Below are 12562 nucleotides of genomic sequence, written 5' to 3'. Positions count from 1 at the left end.
GAAGAATGGGATGGACAACACAGAATGACTCACCAAAGTAGATATTGGAACTTAACAGCTATAACCATTAAGAGGACGTGGCAATGGCAAAAGAATAAGTGAAACTAAATGGAGACCCCAGAAAAGACTTGTAACAGCAACAATAGAATATGTAAAACAAAAATGGTCATCTGAATATTAAGTCATAAGTTGGGTTTTTTCCAAAGCAGAAGCTAGCATGTTTTAGATGCAAGATGTTTTTAGAATCAAAACTTGTAAAGATAGGAAAGAGAAAGAAATGGGATTGGGCAGAGAGAGAGGTCAAACTGCCAGGTAGGTGAAACAAAACCTTGGCCAACTGTTATGGGTTGAATTGTGTCTACCTCCTCCCTCTAAAAAGATGTTGAAGTTATTGACCCCCAATAACTTTAAATGTGACCCTATGGGAAAATAGGGACTTTGCAGATGTAAGTTAAAGTTAAGTTAAAATAAGGTCATACTAGAATATGATGGGTTCTTAATCCAATATGAATGTTGTCCTTATAAGACACAGTCATGTAGATATACAGAGACATGGGGGGATTCCATGTGGATTTATAAAACTGAAGTGATGCATTTATAAGCCAAGGAGTGCCTGAGGTGATTGGAAGCTAGGAGAGAGGCCTGGATGAGATTTTTCTCAGAGTTTTCAGAAAGACCCGACTCGACTGCACCTAAATTTTGGACTTGTAGCCTCCAGAACTGTGAGACAATCCATTTCTATTGTTTTAAACAACCCCAGGAAACAAATATACCAACTGAGCATGGATCTTCGGGGCAAGAGTTGACCATCAGTGTGTTGTGTTGGGCTGAAGTGATCAGCCTTTATGCCTTGGTCTTGCTCGACCACAGGTACTCTTGGAAGAGAATGATCTTAGGCATGGCTTCTGAGGCAGACCCTGAAGGACCTGACAGCTAGGAGGTTGCTTGTAGCAATTCTTTCTCATTCCAGAAGATGCATCTCTGTGTCTATAACAGATAATTCCTTGTACTACTTGAATCAATTTCTCTGTTCATAGAGTGTCCAGCAAGCCTCTAAATACTGGCATATTTCTTTTTCTCCAGTGAGCAATTTCCCACATAAATAATTCAGTCCCTTGAACACTTTCCCAGTTCTGCCACACAGGCAGGCTAGGTCTTATGGCTCTTTCGGAATATAGTCTCAACCCTCTCTTATCAGACTCAATATGTCTCTAGTTGACTCAACTTTACATAAGATGCAATAGCCAAGAGGGGCAATGGTGGCAGTTCCTGAGAGGGACCTTGATGCCTTGTAGGGGATAAGCCTCTCCATTGCCTTCCAGTGTAGGGTGACCACTGTTCCTTGAAAAGGACAGATAAAATATTCCTACAGACTAAAAGCGTTCAAAAGAGTCTAGAAGCCAAAAATGTGGTGGGGGGGGGGGGGACACAGAGATATTTTCATCTCTAGTGTCAAGGTCTCAGGATTTTTCCCTGATATTGACATACCAGACCTGCCTTGGTTTGGAGGCTGAACTGTATTTGAGGTTCAGCTGATCAGAGTAGTGCATCCTGAGCTTGGTTCTCAGCCTTTTCCCTCTAGTTAGAGGTGATGGGAGCTTCCTTGTATGCAACCAACAAGGCCTTTTGCATTTGACACCTCATCACTCTCTACCATCTGTTTATCATCTCTCACAGAGCGTCAATAGGGCTTAGCAGCAGCCATCCATCCCATTATCTGTATACCTACTATTTTCTTCCTACATCTTAAACAACTGAGACATCCTGTGCTCTTACTCATTCTCTTCCCCCTGAAGAAGTTTTAACAATTGCAAGCCACTGCCAGTGGCTGTCTGTGTTCCATCTACCAACAGTGATGAGTCCTCATGGCAACCTGGTAATGAGTGATCAAATTCCCAAACCCCATTTTATTGTGAGCTTCCTCCCAATAAGAACTGTCACTGGTTAGGTTCTCCAGAAGCCAAAGGGAGACAGGGTTTGGGAAGCAAAATGTTGTTTAGGGATCAACGTGGGTTAAACAAGGAAGAATAAACTGGAACTGGGTCAAGGAAAAAGTTGCAGTGATGTAGGCCTGTCAAAGCCATGGCCTGCATTGGCAGGGACACATGAAGCACAGATTGCCCTTTGTAGCTTCCTGTGTTGGTCCAAATGGCCAGATCTTTCCATTTCCACCTCATTCTGTCACCTAAACTGGCTGCCCCAGGAAAGGTATAACCTTGTGAAAGGGCCCTCCGAAGCTGAGACAGACCATTAAAAGGGTTAACAGCTGGAGACCATACACTGATAATACTCTCCATAGAAAAAAGGAAGTAGAAAGAACTTCCTTGAAGGGAGATCTGCACAGGGCATTTGTGTATCTACCACATTACATAAGATAATTTATGGGGTAAAGGCAACACTTTAACCAAAGCAAACTTATAGCTGGCATTTCTTTCATTTAAGAAAGGATGAAAATATATGAGTCATAAAAGTTATCTGTTTCTATCTATCTGTCTGTCTATCCATCTATCTATCATTCTTTATGTATCTCTATCATCTAACTATCCCTCTATAATATATCTATCTCATCTATCTGTATATTAGGTGAACAATGAAATAATTAATAGAAAGCAATATGGAAGGAATGGCAATTCAAATATCCATGGTAGCAAAATTGACTATTTAGAAAAACAATAATGTTGATATTCAATTTATGACAGTCATTCAAAACTTTGAGGTAATTAAATGTTAAAATTAAAACAGAAAGATGAAGAATATTTTAGTATAACTGATCCTAGAGTAGATTTGTAGCATCTAAAATGGAATTGGAGTAAACATTTAACTACACTACTTAATATAATTATGAGACCCTATATGTAAAAAAAAATCAAGAATTCAGAAATGAAATAAAAATAAAATAAATAATATAAGAAATTATGAAAATCAAAACATCATATTAAAGTTAGTGTATTTCACTGTTGACTTTGTAACTATTGAATACATCTTTAAAAGTTCTAAAATGAGGAAAAATTGACATGATTTTAAAAGTCAGAAAGCATTTGAGAATTTCTTGAATGTTTTTTTTGGGAAACCTCCGGATATACTACCCTGAAGATGGTAATTCATTCTCTTTCTCTCTCTGCTTCTTTTCTTCTCTCTCTCTGTCTCTCTCTCTCCCCTTCCTCTCTTTCTTCTGTAAGTAGGTAGACTCTTACTTGAATAAGACTAGTTTCATTTAAAAATTTTTTTGATTATTTATTTATTTAGAGAGATTGTGAGAGAGCAAGCAGAAGAGGGGCAGAGAGAGGGAGAATCCCAGACAGTCTCACAGAGCCTGATATGGGGCTCGAACTCACCAACTGTGAGATCATGACCTGAGCTGAAACCTAGAGTCGGATGCTTAACTGAATGAGTCATGCGGGTGCCCCAAATAAGACTAGTTTTTAGGGGCACCTGGGTGGCTCAGTCTATTAAGCATCTGACTTCAGCTCAGTTCATGATCTCGTGGTTGGTGAGTTCGAGCTCCCCGTCGGGCTGTGTGCTGACAGCTCAGAGCCTGGAGCCTGCCTCAGATTCTGTGCCTTCCTCTCTCTCTGCTCTTCCCCCACTCATGTTCTGTCTCTCTTTTCTTCAAAACTAAACCAACACTACAAAATTAAGAATAAAGACTAGTTTTTAAACATGAAAGTGACAAAAAGAACCGAAAAGAAAAGTCAATACATTTGAAGTGGTCACCAAAGTATAGGAGAAACCAGAGATGGTGATGTGACAAGAGTGACAGAGCAACTTTTAATTGTCTTAATATGCAAGAGTCTCTTCCAAATTCATAACAATAATAAAACCCAATATTATAATGAGAAGACATAAGTCAATAATAAAACATTTTATTTTCCTTCTCTTATTGTTGTCGGTATATTTTGTCGTCTCCTATTTTAGGCTAAATATTACACCACATGTAGTCTCCAGTTTTGTATTCTGTGTTACTTCTCTGACATCGTTTCCCTATTTTCACCAGAAAAATGGCAAACTATTATGAGCCTTTAGTCTAAGGTAGTGTTGTGACTGCTCGTCGGTTAATGTTTAAATTTGAACTAATATTTAGAGCTGCGGCACGTAACGCAGTGTCAGGGACTTGTACCTACGTGTCTTGTTCCGTGTAATCATGGCGACATAAGCACATCTAAATGGTCAGGAACAGAAACTCTTAATTCGGGGATCAGAAAGCACCTTGTTTGAAGTGCCCGGATAACTTCGAGGTATGCGGTTAATTTCTTAAACACTTCCTTTCACTTTGCAAATTCAGCTTGGGATGACTACTGAACAAAAGCTATCATCTAAATTACGGGACAGCAATAAAGCCACTGGTAGCAAAGGGACCTCCCGTTCTATGCGCTATGGTACATTCCAATACATACATGAGAGGAACGTCAGGAACTCTTCAGACCTTGGGCTTGTTCACTTGGCTTATAAGTCTTGCAGTGTGTTCCCTTTATTTCTTGTCTCCTCACACACAGAAGCAGCTAAAGCACTTTTTATCTGGGCATAATGCCAGCTGTCCTTTCAATTGCTTCAGAATAAGCTGGTTGTTTCTAAAACATGGCCCCTCGGTGGGACCCAGAAGCTAAGCCCATAGGAGTCCCTCTCCTACGGGGCACTGAGTACGAGCTCCTTCATCCTGGCTCTTCCCAGACTGTGGTCGTTGATCTTGTCAGCCTAATGCTCTGCTCTGAATTGTCTTCAGGATGTCATTTTCCACTGACTGCAAGGAGCTTACGTGCTGTTACTTATTTGGCAATAAGGTCGTAAGCACATTTTGCCTGTCAAGCATATGTATGATCAAAAAGGTGTGCCCCCTGCTCATTTATGTTCATGCTGTAAATCTGCTTTCTTGGCCTTCGAGCTGATCTCATCAGGAGGAAACCTGGAGCAGCCCTTCCAGACAGTTATATTGAGATTGTAACCCTGTGTGGCGTATTGGCCTTTTCTTTTGGTGTCCCAGGGCAGAAGCACTGCATCAGCAGGTTTAAATAGACAGTTACTGAGATCAACAAGATCTCCTTTTGCAAGATGTCCAGAAATTGCCTACCTGAAATATTAAAAATGGGGTATTTTCATTGGCCTGGTATGAATCTTTTTCCGTTGTGGTTTCTCTTTCCCTTCTTGGTATTTGTGGGAGGGGGGGGAAGGGTGGGGAAGGATTCGCGCTGAAAGGGACAACCTCCTTCAAAGTGGTACCTGGGCCCTGATGTCTGTTCTTGTATGATGCATCCTCAGCAGCTCAGACATCGAGACCTGTGGTGCTGCAGATCAGAATTTTTTGCTCTATGGAGCGAGCGGCTTTGGGCCGTGTCAACTTAGTTCAACTGAAACCTTGTTCCTTGGAACTGCCTTTCCCAACGATGGTGGCTTAGCCTTATCCACAAGAGAAATCTGTGTGCAAGAGTTGGAAGCCAGAAGTAAGGGCATGATCATTGCTACCCTCTGAACACATACGCAGACACTGTCGCAGCTCACACATATCGTCCTGATCGCGACTCATCTTCCTGGCATGGAGCAGTAGCTGGGCCGCTAGCTCCTCCAGCTCCTCCAGAACCTGGTCTTTTAGCATCGCTGAATCCTGGACCTGTGGGTGGGGAGCTCCAAGGTGCAGAGAGCGCCAGCTTCTCCTGCAGATCACCTGCATCTTTGAAGCTGGAGGCAGGGAGGGACAGGTGTGAGTTCCAATTTGTCCTGGCTCTCTGCCACTTCCCATCCGTTATTAATTCCTCGTCTGCCCCTCTGATATCATGCCCAGAACCAGATACACAGGGCTTAACGTGCTTCCAAAGTGCCTAAAATTCAATCTCTAAAACAAACCCTTTATTCTGTATTACTCATCGCGTTTCCATGTTTCTGGATAGTCTGTAACTGATGTACTATTGGTCACAGCTCCAGTCTGTGCATAAGAACCGGAAGGGCAAACATATTCCTCTTTCCTCATTCAGTGGATGAGCATGAGACTTTTTTCTTTTCCTTGATTGGGAAGATGGTAAGATTTTAATCCCTAAGTGTTCTTGTCCCTCCTGCGCCCTTGTGCTTCTGGTTAAGTAGAGACAGTAACTATTAGTCCCTTGGTGAATAAAATGCCAAACCACACACGACACCCACTTTGCACTCCCTATTAAAATTTCACAGGTCAAAAATCCAAAACCCACTTAATAAAAATTGTTCTTCATCATAAGTGACAAGAGAGAACAGGTCAATCTATGGAATAATGGAGCAGTAATTAGAAACTTTGTAGTTGATAAAGTGTGACTGCTAATCAATGTTTGGCTAATTAATCAATATTTTAATCATTAGACCTTTTAAATTTGTTTTAATGAGCATTTCCTCTAATTCCCCTGATCCCATTGCTTCCAATGCTTCTATTATCACTATTAAAGAACAAAGCAAGGATTTGTCTGTTCAGTGTCCAGCATCTCTAAAGACTTTGTAGAGTAATATACCTCATGTACACCAAGATATCCAAGAATGCCCAGATTTAGGTGATTAAACAAGAAAGGTATAAAGTCACCACATTATCATGGAACATTTGCTTAATGGCAAAAAGTTATGATTTAGAACATCACATTAAAACCATCATAAACTTTCCCTTCTCAAAGGATGTTTGGGAAATTGTGTGCCTTTCCTTACTGTTAGGATTGGACAGTGTTGATGAGTGCTTACTGTCTCCTAGTTCAAAGTCCATATTTGTTTTCATGCTGTGTTATAAACTTCAGTTGGCAAATATGACCTTGTTTTCTTCTCCTTTTCTTCATTCTCTTCCTTCTTTTGCCCCTTCTACCTCTTTCCACCTGCTCTCTCTCTCCCTCCTCTTACCCCTCAAACTTCTCTCATCTATACCTTTATACTACCCACCAACCACCACAGGAACAGTCGCATTTTAGATTTATAAGAACAATGTAAGCAAGAACAACATACATGACTCTTCCTCCCTGTCCTTTGATGGGAAAATCAGTGAGGTTTAGAAAAGTTAAGAGATGTAACCAAAGGACACACAGACTAAAATGGAACCCAGGTCACTTATGTGTTCCTTTTCCATATTCAGTGTTCTCCCTAAAATTGACTTGGAAATTTACTCGAACAAGAGACCTTTCCCAACAAGTTAGACGGATAACATCTCTCATTTCCCGACAGCCTTTGTGCAGCAGCTACCGTTTCCCATAATACTCACTCTAAATTGATGTCACTGCAAATAAAAATGTAAGTAAAGAAAGTGGTAGGGAGTGTTTCTGTATGTGCCTTTAAGACTTTCTTAGGAAAATGTCATAAAGGCGTCGCAGCAGCTCAAGCTGGGCACCTGTGAGAATATGGGCTTATGGTGTTGCAGATCTTCCCAAAGGACATTGTACGCTGTGTTAGTAAGTGGCAGTGCCTGCCATGAACAGAGCGGGGGGATCACTGTGGCTGTACAGGCCTCAGAGACTCTGGAACACTAAATATTAAACACCTCACCGTCCAAACATACGATGATGTAATTTTGCCTAATGTGCTTTTCGATATCCTAATTATGCTGGAAATACATGACATTTTGTAAATTATTATGGCCACTAATGGAAAACACATTTAAATATTTGATAAACAGTATAACTGGGTTTGCTCTGGAATTTTGGCTAAAATGTGTGGTAGTCCATAGAGGTATTTATTCACAACATTCCCGTCCTCCTCTCTTTCTAGGCACACGGTAGCATTACACGGCCCACCTTTGAAGCAGGTGCAAGCATCGATTTGCTTAGGCCCAAAGTGACAAACGTCTCCTCTGGGAAGAAGACTTGAACACCAAAAGGTGATCTCTCATCTTCTCTTACCTCTGTTGAAGAGGTTGTGGAAGGTGAACCCTCCATCAGCCTGGGTATCTGCATGACTACGGGGAACACAGGGACCCCTGCAGACTGACACTGGATGTGGGCTGGACATGTAGCATCATAGGAGGCATCGCACTTGTGCTAAGCCTATCCGATGGATGAGGCATGTTTTGGAAAGGTTGTAGGGTGTTTGGCATTGTGCTGTACAAAATTCTTCCATTTCAACTCACTTAGAATAACAGCTCTGTGCAGTGTCATGAGAATGGTATATTCTTCTCATATCTAGGTATGATGAGCCAGGGAGCTTGATCTTATGTGTGGCTTTGGGCAATCAGTCTTATTGTTTATGACAGTACCTCACAGGAACTATTTCACATCAGGACCACAGTTTTTATTGAACAACTTTAACTCCTCCCTCTTATTTTAGCTACAGACTCCAATTCTCTTTTACTTTGCTTCATATTACCCAAAGTTCAATATAGCTGGTGTATCTATTAGCAGTGAAGAAAATTCATGGAGGCAGTTATAAAATTCATACAGTTATATCAGGATTTATTTATATTTTCTGAGTGAGGAATTAACTGCCATTTTCAGGGGGAAAATCTCATAAACACATCTTTATAATAAATTTTTCTTTCTATTACCTATAAAACAGCAAAAATGCTATGTTCCAGAAGGAAGGCTTGAGACTGACATTTAGTGTTCGTATTTTTATCATTTTGGCGTGAGTCTTAACATGTGTGTCTTAAGTCAATTAGTTAGCATGATATTTTGGCTGTCTTTGCTGAATGAGATCTTCTGACATAGAAGGCCAGGAATTCTGGAGGTAAGCCATTAAGATCCTGAACCATCAGACAGTAACAGATTTTGGGTTTTAGCAGGTCAAAAAATAACACCACTGTTCCCAACCTGAGATCAGAACCAATTTACAGAGAATGATATAGGAGTCAGACAGTTTGAGATCAAAATGTCAGCTTTATTACTGATAAAAGCAATAGTGAAGGACATAGCTCAGCTCAGTCCTGATAGGCTTGCTAAAACTCGTCTGAATTGAAGTCACTCCTCTTTCCATTACTACCAAACAGACAACAAACAAAAGCTTTGCCAAGCACAATGGTAGCCGCATGGCTTGCTGGACCAACCCTATCACATGACTGATGGCAGGTGAGGATCCACCTTCTCTGTAGGCTGTCAGATTCCAGAGAAAAGCAAAGGGACAGATGATAGTAAGCAGATCCAGTTCATACTTGCAAACCAAATTAAGTCACTCCTCTTTGAGGAAAGGGAATGTAAGGTGTGGTGAGTGAACATGACTCTTGGGCAGAGTTTCTCAACCTCAGCTCTATTGACATTTTGGACTGAGCCATTCTTTATTGCAGAGGGCTGTTCTATGCATTGTAGGGTCTACCTACTAGATAGCGGTAGTGCCCCCATAAGATGTGACAACCCAAAATATATCCACATATTGAAAGACCTAAATGTGAAACAGGAAACCATCAAAACCCTAGGGGAGAAAGCAGGCAACAACCTCTTTGACCTCAGTCGCAACAATTTCTTACTCGATACATCTCCAAAGGCAAGGGAATTAAAAGCAAAAATGAACTATTGGGACTTCATCAAGATAAAATGCTTCTGCACTGCAAAGGAAACAATCAACAAAACTAAAAGGCAACCGACGGAATGGGAAAAGATATTTGCAATTGACATATCGGATAGAGAGCTAATCTCCAAAATCTATAAAGAACTTATCAAACTCAACACCCCAAAAACAAATAATCCAGTAAAGAAATGGGCAGAGGGCATGAACTGACATTTTTCCAAAGAAGACATCTAGATGGCCAACAGACACATGGAAAGATGCTCAACATCACCCATCATCAGGGAAACACCAAACAAAACTACAATGAGATACCATCTGACACCGGTCAGAGTGGCTAAAATGAACGACTCAGGAAACAACAGATCCTGGCAAGGATGTGGAGAAACGGGAACCCTCTTGCACTGTTGGTGGGAATGCAAACTGGTGCAGCCACTCTGGAAAAACAGTGTGGAGGTTCCTCAAAAAATTAAAAAGAGAACTACCTTATGTCCCAGCAAAAGTACTACTAGGAATTTACCTAAAGAATACAGGAGTGTTGATGCATAGGGGCACACATACCCCAATGGTTATAGCAGTGCTTTCAACAATAGCCAAATTATGGAAAGGGCCTAAATGTCAATCAACTGATGAATGGATAAAGAAGATGCGGTTTATATATATATAATGGAATACTATCTGGCAATGAGAAAGAATGAAATCCTGCCATTTGCAGCAACGTGGATGGAACTGGAAGGTATTATGCTGAGTGAAATAAGTCAGTCAGAGAAGGACAGATATCATATATTTTCATTCATATGTGGATCTTGAGAAACTTAACGGAAGACCATGGGGAAAGGAAGGGGGAAAAATAATTACAAACAGAAAGGGAGGGAGGCAAATCACAAAATACTCTTAAATACAGAGAACACACTGAGGGGGGGATGGGTGAGAGGGGAAAATGGGTAATGGACATTGAGGAGGCACTTGTGGGAATGAGCGTTGCATGTTGTATGTAAGCCAATTTGACAATAAAATCTACTCAAAAAATGTCATTCAATCAATCAATCTTCAGTACCTTCAAAAGAGCCAATGAAAAGAAAGATATAAAATCTGTATCAGCCTTTGGACGAAATAAAAATTGTTTTTTTGGGAAAAAAACCCAAAAAAACAAAACAAAACCCCCAAAATATATCCAAATATTGCCAAATCTGGAGGGGGAGGGGTTGGGAATATAAAATTGCTCCTGATGAAGAACGACTCTCAGGGACTTCTTTTACTTGGAAACATGAAGAAAAATCAGTAAGAATTCTCCACTAATAAAAACTAGCATTTCAATGGAATAAACCCCTAGATTTTAAATTCTCTGACTACTTATTTGAAAAGTAAAGCCTAGGTAAGTGCCTTTCAAATTGGCAACACAATAATTTCTAACTAATGATAACTCAGGCATTATCAGAAGAGAAGTCGATGTTACTTGCTAGGAATAGGAACAGTTATCATTATTTCTGCTGATCAGAAATCACAAATATTCATATAAATATTATTAAGAATTAGCCGAAGAAAAAGACAAAAAAGAAAAGATAAAAGTGGAAGGGAAGAATATAACTGAATTAATCCCCCTGGTATTTACATGTTCCCTATTTAAACAGCATTCTTTTAGATGTTGTGGGGGGTTATAAAATGTACCTACACTATGTCATCTAAACTCTACCTTCCGTGTCATGAAAAATATGGCCGTTAGACATAAAAAGTTCAATATCGATATCATGAAGCATGTGATTCAGTGCAATTCAGGCCTCTTCTACTGCCTTTCAGAGTCTACCTTTTAGGTCCTTGAAGTGAAGAAAGTCCTGGCTTTGTTTCTGTTCTCAGTCTGCAAGCCTGATGTCCCCTCTATCAGATGTATTTCATCTGGAGTAGGCGACTTTCTTACTTCCAAATAAATCCATTTTCCATGTAGCTACAGCTGCCATGTAGCAAACGATCAGAAAAGTAAAAGTCCCATTAGCACTTGACCTTGGCTAGCTAAGGTTACCCGACAAGACAAGAAACTAGGAATAAGACAATCAAGTGTGTAGAGTGATGGGGTTGTAGTTTAGGCATGGTCGTGATGTCAGAAGCAAAAGTCATTTAAAGACCAAAATGACACTTTGGGTCAGAAGATGCTTGGGCAAAAATTAAGAAGACCCAAATGGTTAATGATTGCCAACTTTCTGATGTCTTATACTCCTCAAGGATCTGATAAATGCTATATACCTTGTTCCCAAAGAAATGTGTATATACACACAGGCTGAAACATACATTCAACATTTTCTAGAGTTTTCATAGGTATCCATAGATTATTGATTTAGAATAAGGTAAGGCTGTTGGACAAAAGTCTGGACAAGCCAGGGTAACTTACTGAATAAAAGAATTCTTCTCAATTGTTACATGAAATACATCTTAAATGAAACATCATCACAACAGATAGTGTGGGCAATTATATAGATCACTTAGACATAGAACTCTTTTTAAAAAATTTTTAAAATGTTTATTTATTTTTGAGAGAGAGAAAGAGTGAGAGAGAGCGAGTGCATGAGTCGGGGAGGGGCAAAGAGAGAGGGAGACACAGAATCTGAAGCAGACTCCAGGCTCTGAGCTGTCCGCATAGAGCCTGACATGGGGCTTGAACCCACAAACTGTGAGATCATAACCTGAGCCAAAGTCAGACACTCAACTGACTGAGCCCGCTGGGTGCCCTGACACAGAACTCTTTTTGAAGGGAAAAAAATATGTTTGCCCTTTTGATTATATAGTTTTATGGATCAGATTCATGAGTCTTCAATTTGTATTGCCCAGGAACACAGCACATATCTTAAAAGTCTACTTTTCCAGTTTATTCCACATCACTGATACCTTAATTACAAAAGTTTAGAATCCGATATATAAGAGAGAAAAGTTTTGCTAGGCCATATAAAAATTTAAGATATGGCTTTACAAATATTTTTAACACAGATGTCTTTAGTGTTTTAGAACATAAGTCATACTGTTTGCTTGTTATAACATCTTTGTGTGTGTCTGTTTCTTTAGACATTCTACCTTGGCTTTTTATTTTTCTAATTCTATTCACTTTTCCCTAGCTCTGGATATAAATGTCATGATGACATTACTCTTTACCTTT

The sequence above is a fragment of the Panthera tigris genome, chromosome C1 (assembly GCF_018350195.1).
Source record: "Panthera tigris isolate Pti1 chromosome C1, P.tigris_Pti1_mat1.1, whole genome shotgun sequence".
NCBI classification, from domain to species: domain Eukaryota; kingdom Metazoa; phylum Chordata; class Mammalia; order Carnivora; family Felidae; genus Panthera; species Panthera tigris.
This window is presented reverse-complemented; position numbering follows the sequence as displayed.